The following is a 13,418-nucleotide window of genomic DNA, read 5'->3' as shown; positions in this document are numbered from 1 at the left end:
TCTCTTGGGAGCCCCGCTCGAGTGTGACTTACCTTTAATTGTTTCTGTTGATCACTGTGCTTACATCTGTTGTAAACTAAGCCAACAACAGCAATTCTCTTCCTAAGAGAATCAACTCTGTTTCAAACTGGTTCCTCGTGAAATTCTTTTCTACGGCACAGTCAAGAATTCTGCATCATGGGGGTCTCTGGAAAGAACTCCCTGGGGCCACCAAAGGGTGACGTTGGGTAACTGTGTCTCTACAGGTGCCTCACTGCCACCGACAGAACCAGGACACGGAGGAGGGAGAACCTGCTCTCCATCTGCCGAGGCTTCTGGAGGAAAAGGGAGTGCTGTTTGGAATGGGGGTCAGGGTGGATGGGTGTGTTCTGGAGCAAGCCGAGCCGTTGAGTGTGGGCTCTCCAGCTATAGTAGGCCGACTTGATCGCAGTACAGAATTTGAGACAGAAATGGGAGTGGGCAAGAGTTGTGTGGTTTGCAATGGACTCAAGCAAGAAAATTGGCTCTGATTCAAAAGTCCTTAAACCAAAGGTCTGAATAGGAAACTTTGGGGTGGTGGCTCAAGTTCCCAGTAGGCTTCACCTTTGCAATGTCCCACTCCCTTCTCTGAGCAGAGCTCTGAGCTTAGGAACCCCAAATGGCTAATGGGGCTCAGCTCCTCCTTTCATTAACAGAGAGGGATTACGAGGCAGTTAGAAGCCTACCAACAAGCAGGAGGAGTCTGTGGTCACCTTTGGTGTTTGGATCAAACCCTGTCAAGGTGGAAGGGACGCATAGCTGAGCTTGCAGCTTGTCCCTTCCCAGCCCCTCACTGCCCTGACACAGCTACAATTGCCTAGATCTATCTGTGCCATCTCACGCTGGCTGCTGGACATCCCCGTGTGCATGTGTGTGCCTCAGTGCTGTTATACACGAGTGCATATAGATAACACACGTGCAGTTAGGTTGCACAAGTGCTTAAGAAGAAGCATAAGAGTGTGTGCCTGTAGACAAACTAATATACAGGCTTGTGTGGACTTTCAGATACTGAAAGTCAGAAGCATGTTGTCATAGAACAAATAGAACAAGTCTGCACCTCCTCTCCCCCACCTCCAGTATTTTCTTTGGCTCTGCCTATGCATACAGGTTCTTTGCTTCCCCGTCCCCACCCCACCCCCCAGGGTTTCAGGACAGCCATTTCTACTTCTCTCCTTTCCCCCCCCCCCACCCCAGTCTTCAGTCCTCATCTGATTGGCTGACTGTTGACACACCCCGTTCTAATGGCCTCTGTAATAGGAGGGAGGAAGAACTGAGCTAGCCGGTGGCAGGTTGCCAGGACCCCGGACAGTGGCTGACTTCAGGCCTGGCTCCTTGTTGACTCCTTGTTGACATGGCGGCTGCATCTGCCCTGCCCTGCCCCTCAGAGGCATGAAACACTTCCCTGCTCCTTCCATCTTATGGCTTAAGGCCTAGCTCCCCAAACCATAGGCCAGAAAGCCTCCATTCCACAGCAAGGGACCCAGTTTCCCCAACTGCACCACAGTGATAAATTGGGGTGCCTGTGAAGAGGAAGCATTTTGAGTTTGCATTTCCAGGTCCAGGCATGATTTTTCTATAATAATAAACAGTGTTTCTAGTATGGATGTGGTATATATATATATATATATATATATATATATATATATGAATGAATGGGGTGGGGATGAGGTTTATTCCCTATGAGAACTCGTGTTATCATGGGGACAAACACCTGGAGGAAAGATCAGGAAGAGTGGGGACAAAAGTATTTCTGGATTGAGCTAGTTATGGTGTCACATGACTTGAATTCCAGCATAAGAGGCAGAGGCATGTAGATATCAGCAAGTTAGAGGCTAGGCTGGTCTACGTAGTAAGTTACAGGCCAGCCGAGGCTACAACGTGTGGCCCTATCTCAGAATCAGATCAAATCAATTCTGGATTGGTCCTATTCTGGGTTCTTGTTTGCTGCTGGGGATGGGATCCCAAGTACTGCATGTTTTATCACCAACTACACCTCTGGGCCCTTCCAACAGTTCATAGCAGAAGGAAGCAGACTACAGGAAGACCTTAAGGAATTCCATCAGAAGACCTTAAGACATTCCATCATCAGAAGGAAGCAGACTAAAGACCTTAAGAAATTCCATCAGGTTTAGATCACCAACCCTCCCCCAGCTCTCCCAGCTGTGCCTCTGAGGTTGCCTCTCTCCTGCCAACTGACTAATCATCCTTTTTGGTGTTGTTATTGTTTCTCTGTGTGATAGCACTGGCTGTCCTGGAACTCACACTGTAGACCAGGCTGGCCTCAAACTCACAGCTGCCTCTGCCTCCAGTGCTGGGGTTAAAGGCGTGCACCACCACTGCCAGGTGACTAATCAGTCTTAAAGATCCTCTCCTTTGGCCTTCTTTCTGTCAGCGCCATGACCTTTGGCCGGCCTGGGATAGAGAAGTCTGGTTTCTGCATGCCTTTCCACCGACCTGTGCAGGCTCTGACCATTGAGCCATCAGGGCCCTCTTCCTCTTGCCTCACTCCCCAGAAGCTGCCTGGAGCTACCAGGTGGTTCTCGTTAGCTTGACAAGCCCTAGACTAAGGAGATAAGACTCTGGACACCTTCGAGGGATCACAGACAAGGTGATGGAGATGAATTCTGAAGCCCACGGAGAGGAGGAACTGCCAGCTTGAGCTCCTCCTGCTTCTGTTTTGTCAACATCCTCACCAGCTGTTGGTCCATTTTTTTTCTCACATTAAGTGGGGTCCTATACTGAAGATGCTTCCTTTGTTCTCAGGATCAAGAACAAAATATCGCCTAGTACTGTGGCATGTGTCGATAGTCCTAGCTATTCTAGAAGCTGAGACAAAAAAAAATTGCTTTGGAGAGTTCAAGACAACACATAGGTCTCCATCTTAAAATAAAATTCAAAAAAATATGTCTTAAATTATTCCAAATATATATATGTATATATATATATATATATATTTAAAAGGAAAGCACAAAATCCCTACAGCTCTGTTTGATGGATGGCACCTGCCTCACAGTCCCACTTATTAACCACCTGCACCTCTGCCTCAGCTCTCCACAGCAGTTTCCCTCCCAACCCACCTCCTCCCTTTGTGATCTCCCTCCTAAACCAGCCTTCTCTCTGTCCCTCTGGGGAAGGCCATCCTGGGACGCAGCCGCTCTGGTGGTCCAGCAGCTGTCTGGGCTGCCCACAGCTGTAATCTACTTCATGCCCCTGCTCCACTCATCACCCTAAGAGTACACTTTTCTGCTTTACAGACAGTTGAAAGCATTCCTCCCTCCATAAGATAAAGGATAGAGGATGGGTGCTTCTGGAACTTTGGAGGCTGAAGTATGCAGGGGCCGCTGTTTTTATTTATTTGTTTTGCTTCGTTGCAGAGCTGGGTTTGAACCCAGGGTATCATGCATGCTAATAGGGAGTGATACACCCCTGCCCAGGGTCCTCTTCTGACACACAGATGAGTTGTTAGCGGACCTAGTCTGTGCCCCTTGTCCACCCAGTGCTCAGGTTAGGCTGGTGCCTCTTTCTGCTGCCCTGCCCCTTGCCCATTGCTCTCCATCTATGATTGGTTTTTAGGGATTAGGAAGAATGGTAGGGGATTGGCCAGTCCTAGAACCCTAGTCCAGGAGCAAAATTGACTCCTAGTTCTGACTCCTGGGCCCCAGCTAAATTTGTATATTCAAATTGCCTGGCTTCATTCTTCTATAAGCGGTGACGCTGCTGTAAGCAAGATGAAATTTCTCTCTCTCAGCAAGGAGATTCAACACATCTGAAATCCTAGCACTCATGAGGTTATCCTGAGCCGCGTAGCCTTTTCAGAGCCAGCCTGGGCTACATGAGACCCTGTTTTTTCCCTCTTTCTTTGTTTTTATTTATTTGTTTATAAATCTTATCTATCCAGTTCTAACCTAAACTAAATAAATTAAAATTTCCATTTTGTTCTTTATTTTTTGTTTTTTGATTTTTTTTTTGTTTTTGTTTTTTGAGACAGAAACGGTTTCTCTACAGAGAAAGTTCTAGAACTTGCTCTATAGACCAGGCTGGCCTCGAACTCACAGAGATTTGCCTGTCTCTGCCTCCCGAGTGCTGAGATTAAAGGCGTGCGTCACCACTGCCCAACCTCATTTCTTTCTCTAGTATGTTCTTTTCCTCCTAAAGGGGTTGTTCAACGCCACAGCCAGGCAAGCACTGCAGTGCAACACCTGCACTCTTGGGGTTGTCACCTTTGTGTCCCTCACCGCAGGCCAGTTTCCCATGCAGGAGTTGGCTGTCTCTCAGAATGTGCAGCCAGCTTTTCCGGAAGATTGCGGTACCCCACTCCCCACACTGAGTCTTTGGTTGTGATTTCTGGAAATGGGTCCTGTTTCACTTTTCTCTCGGCGTTAAGTGAACTCTAACGTGAGTTCAGAGGAAGTTCACGAGTTCCAATCAGCCTTGTCAATGTTTATTTAGTTCCTTGCCCCCTTCCCTGGGGACCCAACGCTGGCCTTGCACATTCTTCAGGTTCCTAATGCTAGCTCTGACACTAAACTCCAAGCAGCAGGGATGGGCAGTTTCGGGGTAGAATGGGGGCTCTGCTGGTCCAGGAGATTGGGTATGCCAGGCTTCAATCCCACCCTGTCAGGAAGAAGCAGCACGTTCTGTGTGATGAAGGAGTTAATGCCCTCCCCCTTCAAAAAGTGACCAGGGAGAGCCCAATGTGGCGGCAAATACCCTCAGTAACAGCATGCGGGAGGCAGAGGCAGCTATGAGTTTCAAGTCAGCCAGGGCCACATAATGAGATAGATCCTGTGTGGCGATTTGAGAAATGTCCTCCATAGGCTCAGATATATGAACACTCGGTCCCTAGCTGGCAACACTGGGGAGGTTGTAGAACCTTTCGGCGGTGGAGCCTTCATGGAGGAAGTAGGTCACTGGGGCCAGGCTTTAAACGCTTCTAGTCTTGTCCCACGTCCCCACTTCCAATTTGCTTTCTGCTGCAGGCTCAAGGAGGTGACTGTCTGCCTACTGCTCTGGCCCCCATGCCTGCCACTTGCTGTCATGCCTCTCCACTGTGATGGACTCACACTTCTGGAACCACGTCCAGAATGAGAACGCTTTCTTCCATAAGTTGCCTTTGCTCATAGAGTTTTATCCAGCAGCAGAAAAGCAACTAATGCATTCTGTCTTTAAAAAGACAGAGGAGATCCAGATAATAGGTCCTAGGATCATCTGTCTTGTTTGTCTCCTGTTTATGGCCCACAAAATGGAGAGCAGAAAGACGTAGGGACAGCTGAGGGGTCTCAGATCACAAGAAACTGTGGAATGAGGAGAAAGCAAGACTGACAGCCCCTTTCAATCCCTGCTCTGGCCTCTGAAGGAAACAGAACAGTGTAAAAAGGACAGAGAAAAATGTCCCCTTCCCTCTAAACAGCAGCCCCAAGATGTTTTTGCTCCTTTAAAATTCCTGTAGGACAAGGGGGTGGCGAGATCTACAGGTGTTCCATCTCTAGTGTTGGAGTCAGGAAGTTCAAGGAAGACATGAAGCCTTTGGAAGAACCATTTTCTGGGTCCTAGCTTCTATACCTGGGCAGAGATGAGGTTGGCTTGGGAAGGAAGAAGAGGGGAGGGAATGATAGCAGGGCAGCTTGGTTATCTGAGAAACAGAACTGTCTCTGGAGGAGTTCCCCCGACAAAGCTCCAGGACTCTCTCCTAGTTCCTACTGCTGGCAGTTGGCACCCAAGGCAACCTTAAAACAGAGGATGTTGCGATTTGGCCTTGTAAAAAACAGATTTGGACGATGGCAGCCATCTTACTTCTAAGACATTACAGGGAACCATGAGAAGTTTAAACGTGAAGTGGAGCTGTCATACTCCATGACATACCCTTCACCTGGGGAGCAGAAAGGCTGAATCAACCCTTTAAACATGTATAACAGCAGGGCGGTGGTGGCGCACGCCTTTAATCCCAGCACTCGGGAGGCAGAGGCAGGCGAATCTCTGAGTTCGAGGCCAGCCTGGTCTACAAGAGCTAGTTCCAGGACAGGCTCTAGAAACTACAGGGAAACCCTGTCTCGAAAAACCAAAAAAAAAAAAAAAAAAAAAAAAAAACCAAAAAAAAAAAAAAAAACATGTATAACAAAGCTCGTCTTTAGAGATCTGCCTCCCTGGACCAAATGTCTCCTGATGTGGGATTTCCCCCTGAATGCTGTGATTACCATTAGTGAATAAAGAAACTGCTTTGGACCTATAGCAGGGCAGAACTTAGGTAGGTGGGGAAAACTAAACTGAGTGCTGGGAGGAAAGAAGGGTGGAGTCAGAGAGAAGCCACGTAGCTCTGCCAGAGCCAGATGCAACTTTATCTGGTAAGCCACAGCCATGTGACAATATACAGATTACTAGAAATAGATTAAATTAAAATATAAATGTTAGCCAATAAGAAGCTAGAGCTAATGGGCCAAGCAGTGTTTTAAGTAATATAGTTTCTGTGTGATTATTTCAGGAACGAGCAGCCAGGAACCAACAAGTGGCCTTTCCTACTGCAGCTTCCAGAAGGGACCTGGGATCATCCCTATTATGAGATGTTATGTAGTCTAAAACATATGAGTAGAGGAACTGTACCTCCAACAATGAAACGTAGAGACTGATTCTTGAATAACTGTGTACGGGCCATTTCTCCTCCTTGGTCATCATATTTAAGGGACTTTTAGCTTGGGTCCTACCCTTGAAGTTCAAGGTTTATCAGTACCAACCAGAAGATTTGGACAAGCTTCAACTCAGCAGAAAAAACTCCTGCCAAGTGTTTTTGACCCATGAGCCTGCCATATGAACTTCAGAACAAAGGCAGGGCCCCTGATGCTTGAGTTAAAGGAAAGAGTCTTAGGGGTTCTATCACTGTGAAGGCACCATGACCATGGCAACTCTTATAAAGGAAAACATTTAATGGAGTGGCTTACAGATTCAGAGGTTTAGTCTATTATCATCATAACGGGACATGGTGGCACACAGGCAGACATGATGCTGGACCTGAGTTTGGCATCTTGATTGGCTGGCAACAGAAAATGATCTATGATGCTGGGTATGACTGGAGCATACATGAGACCTCAAAGTCTGCCCCCACAGTTACACACTCCCTCCATGAGGCCACACCCCACTCCAACAAAGCCACACCTCCTAATAGTGCAACTCCCTTTGGGGGGGGGGCATTTCCTTCCAAACCACCACAGACCGGTAAACATGAACCAAGGGACAGAGTGATCAAGCAATTGGAAAGTGATAAGGGTACCTGGGGAGGCCCTAAAACTGAAGAGCCTTGAACCCCTCAATTACGGTGATAACAAATATCCTGGGTTTAAGTAACGAGGCATGGGACATTAGAGAGCTAGACAAATGGATAAGAGATGGGGATACCCAGTGATGAGCTGGATAAACATCACCAAAGTGAGCCTCAAACTGTAAAAGAAGATCCCTGCCTAATTTAAAACTGTGGGAACATCTATAGCCAGAGGGGCTCTCAGCAGTTCAAACAAATATCTCTGTTCTGATTCCTGAAAGTCTACCTACTGGGAAGCCCAGTCCCCTGGGCAGTCTTATGTGGGGTGGACCATAGCCTACAATTGACAGACAACACCTTATTCTGTAGGTACCTCTCACACCAAAGCTATTTATCCTGTAGACCTGAGACAAGACTGTCAACAATGTAACCCTCTCCCTAAAACCATAATTAAAGCAGATGAAGTCAACAGTCCAGGGCCTCTAAAAGGCCCAAGCATGGCAAACAAGCTCTGGCAGGCCTTGCCCTCCCCCACTGCTTCTTTCTTGCTTAAAAAACGTTAGATTACATTCTTAATGCCAGCCACCAAGGTCTATTCCCTTATTTGGCCACGTCCCCCTCCTGAGACTGACCACCAAGGTCCAGCTATTAAAGTATTTAAGTCCATTCCCCTTTTGACTACCCTGATTAACCTATCGAATCAAAATTAAACACCCCATCCTAACATGGGGTTTTCTCTTTTTCTTTATAAACTGCCATTTGCCTATGAGCCACATCTATTTCCTCTCTATCCAGAGGCAGTCCTTTGTCCCTCTGGGGCAAACATCCCTTTCCCCTCTCCCTCGTTCCTCTTCTCTTCTCCCTGATTCCTCTTCCCCTCTCCCTCATTCTGTCTTCTGTCTTTGTCTCTTATTTTATGTCCTTTGTTCCTCTGAGGGAAATAAATCTCTTTTGTGCCGAGAACTCGGTCTTGGGGTGTCTTGTACTGACTTTGAGGTCCTTTCGAAAAGGACTTACAGTTTGTCTCCCAGAACTAAGGACCAAATCCAGGGCCTTAAGCTTGCTTGGTAAGTGCTCTAACACTGAACAACCTCGCCAGTCCCAGGCCGGCCTGGACGAATCTGGATCCTTCTGGTAGCCTGGCTCTACATCTTCGTCAGACCTTCAGCTCCTCCTAACTGACTCACTACCGAAAGTTCCTAGAGGGCCACAGAGAAACACAAAGGGGCTCCTGAAAAGACCCACGGAGGGTAGGAGAGGTAGAAATCAAGGGTTTAAGACACACACCTTAGAAACAGAACTTGGAAATGGAGAGTTCATGCTTTGGCAGATGGGCTAGGTTTTCACTACAGACTCTCAGGGAGAGTGTTTGCTATGCGTGTGTGTCAGGACACTCCCAGGTCAAGCAATACCCTTTCCCCTCAGACGAGAAGCACACCAGAGTGTTGCATGCTGGAGTCAGTTGCATGCTGGTTTTTCTTTCAGGATAAGGGCACACGGAGCAGTGAGACTTGCTGGAGTCTATTACTCTTGTCCTTAACAATACTGACTGGCCCACCCGGACTTCCTCCTTCCTCAGCTGGGAGAGTGGATTACTCCTCACATCTTACATGGCAGAAGGATGGATTTTTTTTTCTCTCTCACCCAACTGACAAAGAAACAAACATCAATTACTCTGGGCTCAGTGTCTCTGATGGGAACCTTTACTCAAGCATACTACCCAGGTGGTGTGGGAGTTGTGCCGTGGTTCGATCGCTCTGGCCTTTAATTTCCCTCCCTTTATAAAGACTAATGACTGGATGAAGAGGCTCATATCTGTTTCCTTTGACTCTCATATCTGCGTTGATTCTATAGGGGTCCCCAGGGAGTTTCCAATGAACTTAGGGCAAGAAACCAAATAGCAGCAGGATTTGAATCAGCTATGTTCTGGTGGTCAGCAATAAACAAAAATGTCAGTTGGGAAGCTGGAGAGATGGCCAGCTGTTCCTCCAGAGGACCTGAGTTTGGTTTCCAGTACCTAAAGCTGTTCGTTTACTATTGTTTCTCCAGCTGGATGGCAGTGCCAAATACCTTTAATCCCAGCACTTGAAGATAGGGACGGATGGTCTCTGAGAGTTCAAGGCCAGTCTGGTCTGCAAAAGGAGTTCCAGGTTAGCCAGGGTAAAGAAACCTTGCCTTAAAAAAAAAAAAAGACCAAAATAACTCCAACTTCCTGTATCTCCAACTCCAGGGGATTCAACACCCTTTTCTGGCTTCCATGAATATGGGTATACATGTGGCATGTACACACATGTACAAACACATATATAGAGATAACAGTAAGTCTTAAAAATTAAAGACTGTGGACTGGGTTAACTATAAAGAACAGCTTTTTCAGTCATTCTAGGGATGCTCATAAGCAGAGTGTAAACAGCTGGATGCTGCCAGTGGACTGAGACCACCTTGTGAGAATAGGCTCCTGTAGATCGCCTTGGGAGACTAGACTCACAGTCAGCGGGGAAGGGAGGTTGTATTATAACTAGGGAGAAATGCTGCACTTTTATTCCCAAGATGATTGCTCTTTTTTAAAAAAATTACTTATTTTTAATTTTATAAGCATTGGTGTTTTGCCTGCATATATGTCTGTGTGAAGGTGTTGAATCCCCTGGAACTGGAGTTACAGATGTTGTGAGCTGCCATGTGGGTGCTGGGAATTGAACCCACGTCCTGTGGAAGAACAGCCAGGGCTCTTACCACGGAGTCATCTCTCCAGCCCAAGACTATTGCTCTTTTTTTGAGAGGGTGGGGGTTTTGAGACAGCGTTTCTCTCTGTGTAGCTCGGGCTGTCCTAGAACTCCCTCTGTAGACCAGGCTGGCCTCGAACTCACAGAACTCTGCCTGCCTCTGCTTCCTGAGCACTGGGATTAAAGGTGTGCACCACCACCACCCAGTTAAGACTGCTGGTCGTTGTCCATTCACGTACTGACTGCCCTTGCCATCGAGTTAGCAGAAAACTCAAGGATAGACCATCCATTTACTGATTCATTAGAGGGGAGGTTTGGAACATGAAAAGATGTAATGGCTTTAGCCTTCTCTCACCCTGGTGGCAAGGATCCTAACCACAGCTGGCTGCTGTAGCATTCTCTGTGTGAGAGGGCTAACCCAAAGGCTCACCGAGGCAGCAATTAATAAACAAATGCCCATGGCAGACCAACAAAATAATATGATGCATCTGGGTGTGGAATCAGATCAAAAGTCCTATGATGAAAAGCGAGAAGAAATTTTAGATCGAGTTAAAGGTTAAACTAAATATAAAAATATACTCAATGTGGACGAAAGAAAAAAAAAACTGTGAGAAAAAATACGACGGTCCATTTTCAACACAACAGCGCCCCAGAGCTCACTCCTTGGTGGTGCAGAGGTTAGTGTCCCCTCTTGTCACATAAGAGACTGCGGTTCAATTTCAGGTGGGGAGAGATGGCTCCCTGCTTAAGAACACTTGCTGCTTTTCCAGATGACCTGGGTTCAGTTTCTAGCGCTCACACTAGGTGGCTTATATCCCTGTAATTCTGGTTTCCAGGAATCCGGAACTGTCTTCTGGCCTCCACAGATGCTGCACATACACAGTGCACTTACATTCATGCAGGCAAAACACTTGTATACATAAAATAAAAACATTTTTAAAGTTAAAAAGGGAATGACAGTTCCCACCCTACTCAGTGCGACCACCATGTTGTGTGGGTTGGCCCCTAACTTGGCAAGACTGTAGAATAAGCCACCTTGGTTTCCCCACCCTGACTCCCTGCTGTTCATTTTTATAAAGGGGAAGGGTGGTTGTGTTCCCTACAGAAGTGACATTGCCATCAAAATGGGCTGTTTTGTATTGTGTGTGAGCGGGAAGCAGAGGGACATAGGACTGGAGATCCGGGCCTGAGTTCAGCCCCTCTACTGGAAATCAGTGTGAGCTTGGGTGCCGTCAGCGCTCTCTGAATCCCAATTTCCTCATGGTTCCACAGGGAAGCTGTCAAGCCTTCAGGCCCTACTCTACATCAAATTTGCTTTGTAAAGCGCTAGACCTGAGGAAGCTGAGTGGAGACCTATGCTGAGGAGCGCAAATGGTACTTGACAGAGGGCCTGTGTTTAAAGGAACCCACTGCTGCGAAACACTCTTTCTACACAGTATATATGTGTTACTCTCATTGATTAATAGAGATGACTGGCCTATAGCTCAGCAGGAAGAGATTTGGTGGGAGAGCCGAACTAGGGGGACGCTGGGAAGAAGGGCGGAGTCTGAAGAGTTGTGAGAGGTGAAGAGGAAGCAGGAGATGAGCTTGCCTTGCTGGAAGAAGGTACCACCAGGTGGCAGAGGGGAGATAAGAAAGGTGGGTTAATTTAAGCTACGCAAGCTGGTAAGTAACAAGCCAAAGCTTTCAACTAGGCGTTTATAATTAACAATAAGTCTCTGTGTGATTATTCAGGAGCGGCTGGTGGGACAGAACTGACTGGAGGTCCAGATAAAAAGTTCCTCCTATAAACCACTGCACAGCTGGGCGGCGTTGGCGCACGCCTTTAATCCCAGCACCCGGGAGGCAGAGGCAGGCGGATCTCTATGAGTTCGAGGCCAGCCTGGTCTACAAGAGGTAGTTCCAGGACACAGGCTCCAAAACCACAGGAAAACCCTGTCTCAAAGCAAACAAACAAACAAACGAAACAAAAAACCCAAAAACTATCGCACAGTGTGCAATGAAAAGGATACTGGTGTCTCCTAGTTCTTAGGGTGTGGACAGCTGGTTGCCTTGGTCTCATCTACTGTCTTGTTAATGAGGCCCTGGTTTTCTTTAGGTGAAAATCTAAATAAATATATAGGTATTCCACCAAAAATTAGCTTTTTCCTTCCTCCCTCCCTCCCTCCCTCCCTTCCTTCCTTCCTTCTTTCCTCCTTTTTGATTGTGTGAATGCGTGGAGGCTAAATATAAACCTAGAATGTTGACTTATTTATTTATTTGAGATAGTGTCTCTTACTGGCCTGGAGTTTGCCAGGGCTCTGCCTATCTCTGCCTCCTCAGTACAGGGGTGGCAGGCATGTGCCTTCCCAAAGTACTTCTTTTTTGCAATGTGAGATCTAATTCATGGCATCAGGCTGCATGGCCAGTACTTCTACCTCTGGAGCCATCTCCACCCATTCCGAGACTGACTCTCTCACTGAACCTGGAACTCACCAATTGACCAGACCAGTTGGCCAGCCAACCCCAGAGGTCCTCTCCCAGCTCCGTCCCCCCTCCCCGCCCCCGTGATTGCAGGTGCACCGAGATCATTAGCTTCTTCCGTGGGCACTGTGTATTGAACCGAAGTCCTCATGCTTGACCAGCAACAACTCTCCCAAGGGAGCCAGCTCCCCAGCTCACCCACACTCCTTCCTTCCTTCCTTCCTTCCTTCCTTCCTTCCTTCCTTCCTCCCTCCCTCCCTCCCTCCCTCCCTTCCTTCCTTGACAGAGTTTCACCATGTAGCTTTTGCCGTCCTAGAACTCCATATGTAGACCAAGCTGGTCTTCAGCTTAAAGATCTTCATGCCTCTGCCTCCCGAATGCTGGGATCAAGGGCACAGGCTACCATCCACAACCATATTTCTTTACGTGTCATTCTTGCCCAGGAGCCACGCTAATTTTCTCTGTATCATTCTAATTTTAGTATATACACTGTTGAAGTGAGCATGCTATGCTTCTCTCATGTGAGAGAAAACCAAGCCCCCTCTGTGGAATAGGCCCTCTGGCTTAAGACTTCGGTTTCTAGGAAAGCCAGACCCATTGTGAACGATACACACCCATCCTAAAGCTATTAAGGGCCTGAAAAAGCAGTGCTAGGGAGCAGAATTGGTAAGTGTTCCTGGTGAAAGGCCAGACAGCGAATATTTTAGGCTCTGAGAGCCCTGCAGTTTCTGCTACAACCACTTGACACTTGTCATCTTGCACAAGGGACTATGAAACTGTGTAAATAAAGGAGCGTGGCTGGGCTCCAGTAAAACGTTATGTATACACACTGAAATTGGGGATTACTATAATTTTCACATGTCATGAAATACTGGTCTGCTTTTAAACAAAAACATCCTTAGCTCGCAGACCACACCGAACCAGGATTTGGCCACGAGTCTGCTAATCAACGTTCTATAGGATAC

The 13,418-nt window shown here is 47.3% G+C and overlaps 1 pseudogene; it reads right to left on the bottom strand.

Moving 5' to 3' along the window:
* Nucleotides 1-12,861: 12,861 nt before the first annotated feature.
* On the bottom strand, nucleotides 12,862-12,954 carry LOC119808529 (annotated as a pseudogene).
* Between the last annotated feature and the right edge of the window lie 464 nt (nucleotides 12,955-13,418).

The sequence above is a fragment of the Arvicola amphibius genome, chromosome 2 (assembly GCF_903992535.2).
Source record: "Arvicola amphibius chromosome 2, mArvAmp1.2, whole genome shotgun sequence".
NCBI classification, from domain to species: domain Eukaryota; kingdom Metazoa; phylum Chordata; class Mammalia; order Rodentia; family Cricetidae; genus Arvicola; species Arvicola amphibius.
Note: the sequence above shows the minus strand (reverse complement) of the source record. Positions and strands in the feature narration are given on the sequence as shown.